The sequence below is a fragment of the Pocillopora verrucosa genome, chromosome 7 (genome assembly GCF_036669915.1).
Source record: "Pocillopora verrucosa isolate sample1 chromosome 7, ASM3666991v2, whole genome shotgun sequence".
NCBI classification, from domain to species: Eukaryota; Metazoa; Cnidaria; class Anthozoa; order Scleractinia; family Pocilloporidae; genus Pocillopora; species Pocillopora verrucosa.
In genome coordinates this window covers 533,388-542,079 of record NC_089318.1, presented here as the reverse complement: position 1 = coordinate 542,079, position 8,692 = coordinate 533,388, and the positions used below count along the sequence as shown (strand labels likewise).

General features: G+C 36.4%; 1 pseudogene; it reads left to right on the top strand.

Annotated features, from left to right (window-relative positions):
* The first annotated feature begins 1,383 nt into the window (after positions 1-1,383).
* On the top strand, positions 1,384-3,653 carry LOC131774055 (ceramide phosphoethanolamine synthase-like; annotated as a pseudogene).
* The last annotated feature ends 5,039 nt before the right edge of the window (positions 3,654-8,692 follow it).

The following is an 8,692-nucleotide window of genomic DNA, read 5'->3' as shown; positions in this document are numbered from 1 at the left end:
TTGAAAGCTTTTAGATTGTAATAGCTCCCACGATTAATGTAAAGTATTTGTTCAAATCGTTAGAGACGTTGTAGCTTAGAGGTATGGGGAGCCTCCCCATATAGAGGAGGATGGTGTCAAATGCAACCGTTAATTCTGTTTTGGTCTGTTAGGGTGTTTCTTGGGTCAGTGAACCATAAATGTTAGAGCAATAACACCATATGCGGAAACCGAGAAAATCTTCTCAATTTTGTAAATGAGTTTAGAAAGTTAAAAGTATACAAACAAATGCAATCACCAAAAGAGGCGAAGGAACGAAAAGTGGATTGGGGGGATTATGAAATAATGCCAAAGGTTGGAGCCTTTATGGCGTCTGGTTCATTAGAAAAAGGGTCACAATCGGTCATATCAATTACGGAGTGAATTTTATTCTTATTTTTCTACAGGGACAAAAGTTATATCATGATGCAATTTCTTTGTCACTGTGATTCGCAGCTGTTCTGCATGGTATCCATGACAAAAAGTGAAAATGGCCCGCAGCTGAGTAATGGAAGATATCAAGAGAAAGATTATTAGATGATGTTTTGTAGTCAGTGATACAGGAATACAGTTATCAGAAAATATATAGGGCACGGCCGAGTTCTCGAAACTAAAGATCTTTCGTTTGTTTGACTAGAAAAAGAAACCGTTATGAAGTCCTCAACTGACAAATCATCGTAAATGTAATACATATATTTTTTGTTCTGATCTGTTCTGCTTTTATCAATCGCATTATCTATCTTCTAAGAGATTGCTATAATACCAGATTGGATTCCCCCTGCAAAAATTTCTGCGTATTTAGATTGTCTGCGCACCTGGCGGTTTTCTGTGTATTAGGCGATGAGTGGTTAAGCCGCGAGAGGCTTGGGACGGATTCTTTGTTCAGGTTGTTCATTGTTTTTCTGTAAAATATAACGATAACATCGCAAATAGAAAAAAAAAAGGGAAAATAAAAGAGAGGAAAACACTACCAAAAAGAGCTATCTATATTTAGTAACGCAACAATGTACTATATATTCCAATATGCTCTGACCATTTGACTTTTTCGTTTGAGGGTTTTCCCTGAGCAGTGATCGGTGGGGTGATATCATCGAGTGACATTTGGCTCCCTGTTGAAGGTGCACGCTTCACAATTCAGAAAAGAAGCATTTCATTATATATCTCGATTAGAAGTATGGAAAAAACGTCTGTTGTAGTTTCCTTTTCTGATATCCGTCATGATCATTATTATCTTTCTCATTATTATTATGACGTTTTCACGAACTTTGTCATGTGTTGTATGTCGTAATGTCGTAATGTCCTTTGAACCGGAAAACCCTATATGGAAGTGGTCTGATATGTGGTCTTTTTTGCGAACAAAAGGTTGTCAAATGGCAGTCTTATTCCCGCGGAAGATACTCTGGTACGCCTAAAGTTTTGTCGCCTCAAGAGATTCCTATTTTCAAACCATCTGAAAATACATCTTCCTAGAGTGATTTAGTAAATTGCGAGCACGTCCATATTTGGAAGACAGTCTTGTTGTCTAAAATTAGGCTTTGTCACGTGATTTTCAGGCGAAGAGAAAATTAAGATAATGGCAGCGTTGTAGTCCCTTGCGAAGTTACGGACGAAAGATCCCTTCACACCATCGTCATGGAATGAGTGAGTCTTACGTGTTCTCACAACGGCATTGCGACATCATAAACACGGCTCCTGGTTCACCACGAAAGACAAAAGTTGCTGCGCAAGTTGAGACGACTTGAGAGCAGACGACATCATGGCCGGCTGTGAAGAAAGCTGTGGATTTTACGTTGTCTTTGCCCTTGTGACATTTTTCGGGTGGATGGACCTAAGCTTTTTCGATGAATTAGCAGAACATGTTCATTCTACAACGATTCAATGGCAGAACACATGATGGCCCAGTGAAAAACGTCAAAATTCGGATGCAGACCAACGGATCATTCCTTCAATGTTCCTTCCATGCAATTTTTAAACGAGAATACGGGCTTGCACACTGTTCCCGGAGTTACTCCCAATCTTATTAGTGGAATCCATCTCTTTTTGGCTGTTATGGCAGCGAAGTGCTTTATTTCAGGTTCCCTTGCCATCGTAGGCTTGGAGTTCTTTTTTATCAACTTCGCTGTGTGTTGGATATTTTAGACGGTGTGTCTTTCGTGCGCAACAAAATATTAGAGGCAATTTTATGTCCGTTTGGGGATCGATGGGTATTTAATCGACGCTTTCGCTGATATGGGGTGGGTTGTTGGTCGGGTTAGCATGTGCTGTATTTCTGAACCGTTATCCTCCACCTTGGAAACGGGTTAGGACAAAGCCCCACGATGAATTGGGTCGGGAAGGAAAGACTGTGATGTTTTCAAAACCGAAGACGAGGAGAGTTATGTCTCATGTTAGTCGGCGTTCTGTAAATATCAAATGTTCCTCGTTATTTGCTCAAAATTGTGCTAGGCAGTGGATTCTGTGATTCATTAGTACATTCCTATGTGGAATTATTGGAGACACCTAACCCCGATATTCCCAGAGTAAGTGGAGTCATGAGGAGGTTGTCTGCTTACACCACAACATCCCCTATCTTATTGATATGTCTGTCAAGGGAAGATCTATGGACAGCAATGTATTTAATTAGAAGTTAACTGTTCCTTAAATGCTTGTAGGAAATCTTGTTACAGAAGCAGTAATTACAGGCCAGTGCTGGCCAGGTTTGATGGGAATGATTTCAGTTATGCACCTGGTCAAATATTTTGCTCAGGGGAATATATTTCTTGTGTATTTGTCCCATCCTCCAAGCTCACAGTTTTTACCTTTAGCTTTACTCTGTTGGCATTCTTGGAACGAGATGTTTTGCAGACAAATATCCGTGCAATTTTTGCAGTTAATAGGGGCTATTGTTTACATATTACAATGCTTATAATATATAATAGAGTTCACTAAATGTTTATTCGCAGTGTGAACTATGTAGTGAACAGACAGTCATTGGTTACAACATACTCAAGACAAACTATGATAAGATTGTTTTATTGGAGTCTCTTCGGGTATTTTTAGCCTGCAAGATATGGATGCCAACATGTTGCAAATTTTAAAAAATTGTCAATAAGGGAATACAAGTAGATTCGTATGATCACATCATTGTTAAGTATTAAAAATTACTTTTATTGTAGATTTTGGGTTGGGTTTAGGGTTATGGTTTTGTTTAGGTTTAGGATTGAGGTTAGGATTTGAAATCATTATTAATTGATGATAATTCCAAAATTAAGGAAGCATTCATCATTAGGGCTTTGTTTTGGGGGGTTGCTGAGATCTGTGATTATGGTTTAACTATACTCTTTAAAGCAGCAAATACAGCAATGTGACCTTACAATTATAATTTTTTTTCTTTATAAAGGAGCTACAGGCGGAAGTGCTTAGTTATCGCAGTACATGGGGTGATCATGTGGCTGTGGAAAGTGTCCCGTGCGGATGGCTTGTTGCAATTTACAAGCCTGGCAATCCTGTTTGATAAGTTATGGGTGAGAACTTGGTTGTTGTAATCACACTGACTAAAAATTCCACGCCCTCAGTATGATAGGACCTTCCTCTAAAGTAGATCTGGCATTGACTTGATTTGTATTATAAATTTTCAGGTTTGGGGCAGATCCTAAATTACTTTGGGCCCCTTGAGCTTGCCGTCGTTATTGTTCTCTCTCAATTGCATTTAATGGAGGTAATGGAAGTTTATAGTATAACAACTAGTAGTACCGGTAATCATTGATATGAATTGTCTTTGCAGGGAAGAACTTTGGGGAGTGCCTGGAATACTTTGATTGGGTGAACATGCCAGGAAAATGATGGATTTATGAGAGTAATGCATCTTTGGAATGAGCCCGAATAATTGTCTGAGGAGAAATGGACAATTATGTGTCTAAACAAAACAGTTGACTCTAGAGTATGACCAATTTAAATTGACTTATAATCAGCGAAAAAAGCAATGATGCATATTAAGGTTTACCCAGAAATCAAGATAAAGGATGAAAAGTACTAATTTAATTCTCCACATGGTGCAAATGGTTTACCAGTCACTTTGCCACCACTGAGAGTTCAAACTACCAGCTACCAGTAGCAGTTGGATTTGGGCATTATGTGTAGCCAGTTGTTTGAAACTTACATCAACTAAAGCCAAGATGTAGTAATGTATTGTGTAAATTTACTTTCTCTGCAGTAAAGGGAAGTGCTCATATATGCTTAAAATCATTAATTATGGAATTACTTATATCAGCGAAAAAAGCAATAGATGCATATTAAAAATATTGTTGTACCCAGAAATCAAGATAAAAGATGAAAGTACTAATTTATTTTCCACATGATGCAAATGGTTACCAGTCACTTTGCCACCATCTGAGAGTCAAACTACCAGCTACCCGTAGCAGTTGTGATTTGGGGGCATGATGTGTAGCCAGTTGGTTTGAAACTTACATCAAATAAAGCCAAAGATGTAGGATGTATAATGTGTAAATTACTTCTCCAGTAAATGCGAGAGTGCTCATATATATGGCTTAAATCAGTGAATTATGGTGATATAACACAAGTGTTTCTAAAGCTTCATCACAGCAGTTTTTTTTTTAATTCACACGTTTGTTTCAATCACTTCTCAGAAATAAGATAAAGAGATCAAAAACTTGGAAACTTTTCTCTCAGTATCCTGAATTTTTCGTTACTCGAAATGATGAAAAATCCAATCTTGGCCTTGAAATGGGGGGTTGACTCATACTATGGGTTTGAATTATACATGGAGTAATACAGTTAAGGGTGATGTTTGCCAAAAGTCGACTCGTATGATGTCAACATGGTTTATGTTTTAATTCAAGGGATAACATGCTATAATTGAGAATGTTAACACATATAGTTTGAGTTCTCTGCTGTATTTGTTGGCACCCTCTATTTTGCAATATGACAACTTTACTTTCATTTCATCATGATGCAAGTAATGTGAGGCCTAAACATAACTCTTTAGTCAAATAGCCACTGGTGGTGATTTTTGACTCTCAGTGTGTGTGGTGCCATTGACTTGAAAGATATTTTGTTGCTTTTAGACTTAAATTTCCAGTATTTTCCAAGAGTATTCCATGTGTAATTGTTCAAGATGTCTGAGTGTGGAATGACAATGGTATTTGTCTACTTGACAAGCTGATCTTGTTCCATACCCTATTGGGCAAAAACGCATCAATTTTTTTTTTTACCTCCAATTTTAGTAAATTGTTTTATTGAATGGAATGCATCCCTTTTTTGAAGTGATTAGAATACTGAAATTTGCAACAATTCTAAAAAAAATGTTCACTATTTGACAGGTTGTTTTTAGCAAAAAAATTGATTAAAATTTTAGATTATTAGTTCCTCTGGTAGAAATCACTACCGAAAATTGACTTCCTTCAGGCCCCATGAATATTCGCAAATATCATATAATAAGAACTTAGAGCAAGTGTTTGGAAAACTTTGTGCAGACACCCTTCCATCTGAAGTGTTCTTTCTCTTTATCTCTTTAGGTAAGAGCATAATTGCTTGGAACATGAAGCTTTTTTTTGAACCACATTGGCATATGTTGCTTATTGGAGCCTAATTAATTTCATTTTATTTTAGACATTGTTAATGTTGAATGGACAACATGCTAAAGAGTGGATCAAGACAGTTTACTGAAATAGAAGGATGTTAGCATTTTTCAAAACCAGGGTTTATATTTCTCAGAAATGATGTTAATTAAATAGGGAAGAGCTCACTGCTCAGGTTTAAGTGATACCCCAACTGTTTCAATTGGTTGCTTACATCTCAATCTGAGTTATAAGGGTGCGTAGGTCCAGATGAAGTTGTGAATGTACATTTTCCTTAGCTATGTTCATAGAAGGAAAATTGCTATCCTTTGCTAACCGTTACTGGCTAACCTAACAGCAACATTAAAAGATAAACATTCTTTGTTAATTTACACAAAAGGCAATGGTTTTCTCTTTTCCCACTTCTCATCATAAAGTGGTGCATGGATTATCAACCCTGCACTTCCAAGAGACATGTACCTTCAAATATTTTATAGGCTATGATATGATGAGGTACAACTGTGTTCATTTTTCACTAAAGAAACATTTAAATGAAAATAGGTGTCAAATCAAGAGCAACATTTTTGGTCAAAAATCCCAAAGAAACTTAAAAGCAGATTTTCCTTTCAGTTGTGTTCAAATTATTTTGGGATTGTATTATTAACACAAACTAAAAAATCAGAGTTTCCCACTAATCAGCATTCATTACATTTTTGTCTTTACTATTTTCAGTACAATGTTAATTCAGATTTATCTTATGGATCACTAGTGACATGATTAATACTATTGATGATATCATAGCACATTTTCTTCACTTATCAGTCCTAACTTGCTGTATTCACAATAGATTCGGAAAAACAAAGCGATGTTTGGGAGGAATTATTTAAAATACTGTTCATACTATTTTTGATCTATTTATCACCACAAGTGATGAGGAGAAATTATCAATGTTAGATAACTTACTCCTTTTAAAAGGTTCTTCCAAAGGACAGAGAGACCACATTTTATATACAGAATTTACAATCCTATATAATGTACAAGGTTTTGTTATAATGAAGATCCCTAACTAATAAAAAACATGTAATGCGTGAATTTTGAAATGTGTAAGGGTATGGCAAAAAGCCATTAGTTTCAGAAGTGTATGGGTGTACTAGGGAGAGATGGAATTGATTTTTCAAAACTAGTTGCAAGATTTGGTTCAACGCTTTAAGAAGTGCCATAGCTACTGATCTTCCATTAGTGTTACAACAGTAGCTTTGTGGTTCAAGATCTCTTTACACAGGAAAACATTGTTTCCTTTAGATTTCTTTGCATATGAAAGGTGAAGGACTAAGGACCCATTAACATGAGTAAAATCATTCTTCTTGCCTCTCAATTAGTATGTTTATTAGGAGCAGATTAATTTAATTGCCATAATGAGGCTGACTTCAAATTAAAGGAATTTGAAAGAAGTAATAAAGTGAAAGTAGGATATTATATTGGTGTACTAGTCATTGTTTTTCAGCTCCAATTTTCCATCCTCTTAACATTTGGCTCAAGAAAAATTAACGTGGCCATATTAAAGTGGTACGGGTCCTGAATGGAGATAATACAGTCATAATGTATTGTTTTAGTACCATGGCTGACCTCACAACCATATGGGACAGATTCCAGCTTCACCTTACAACAGAAAGCTTAATTGAAAGAACAATTAGGTTTAGGTGGTACTGTTGGCTGAACATCAGTGTAAATTATATACAAGGCAAACAAAAAAATACAATCCACATTTATATTAGGAAGTAATTGCTATTGCAATACATTAACATATATATTGACAAAACCAAAAACAAATGAATAGACAAGAGATGGTGAAACCATTGACAATTATTTTGGTTGGAAAGGTGGCCCTAAAAACTTGTAAAACTCTGGTTAAACCTGGGGATGGTGAAGGGATTATTTGGGATGCAGGATGGCGCTAAACATATAAATATAGGATTGCATTTATTTAACCGAAAGGCAAAGTAAGGTGCAATTGATGTTTTTTCTCAATTGTGACACATGAAGTGTTACGGTATTCGAAGTAGAGTTTTGCTAGAATGTGTGACATGAAAACAGGATAAGACCCTAGTGTTCATCCAAACTGTTAGCTCTATATACTGATATCAAGTTAAGAAATGGGAAACTTCCAAATTCCTAGGTAGGGTATTAGCTAAGCAGGGCAAGGTGTCTGATTGAATTGACCAAAGAACAGTGATGGGTTGGATTTCTGTGGTCAGCTCACCTGATTTGTGAGATTACCTGCCTTAGTAATTTATCCCAATTCCCGTGGGGCTCTAAGTGATGTGCTACAAACTGACATCTAGGCAAGTAAGGCTGGATGGACCCCAAAACAAGTGTATTGCAATTTGTACTTTGAGAGAGTTTTTAAGAGAAGCCATAATGAGTAAACTAAGGAGTGGCAGAATGATGCAGAATTTGGTGGCATAAGGCTGGTGGATGAGATGAATTCATTGGTGATTTATGCGGTTTATTGGAAGAAACACAGCTACTTCTTAATAACTATCAATCACCAACACACGAGGGTTTGGAGTAATTTTTTTTAAAAACCTGACAGTTTCTTTAAGCGCCACCTGAGGTATAGGTTGTTACAATAAAAACAAACTTCTGGTCGATTAATGGAGGAATGTAATGGTCTCAATTACTGCTATCAACTGCAATACTAATATAAAATCCCAAGAAGGACTTGTGCATTTTTTCAGGGCTAGCCTTATATCTAATTAGTACAAATATGGTGAAAAGTGATGGATGTTACTACAAACTTAACGTAACTCCAAATGGGTAGTGGAATCAGTGAAAAAAGGAAAATCAGAGAGGCTTATTTTGCAATTCATAGAAGTAGGCATGGCAATTAGCAGGGAATTTGTGATTAGAATGGGTATTCTGTTTTCATCAGATAACCTAAGTTCAACTATTTAGGATACTAGCAATCGTTGCCTCCAAGCAGATCATATGATTAACAGGTACAGACAGCATGAACTACACCAAATTCAGGGCCTTTTAATTAAGGAAATATCTTACATGACAGGATAATGAACAAAAACAAGGAAGTATCATCCCTAATAAAATTTGTATGGAAAGTG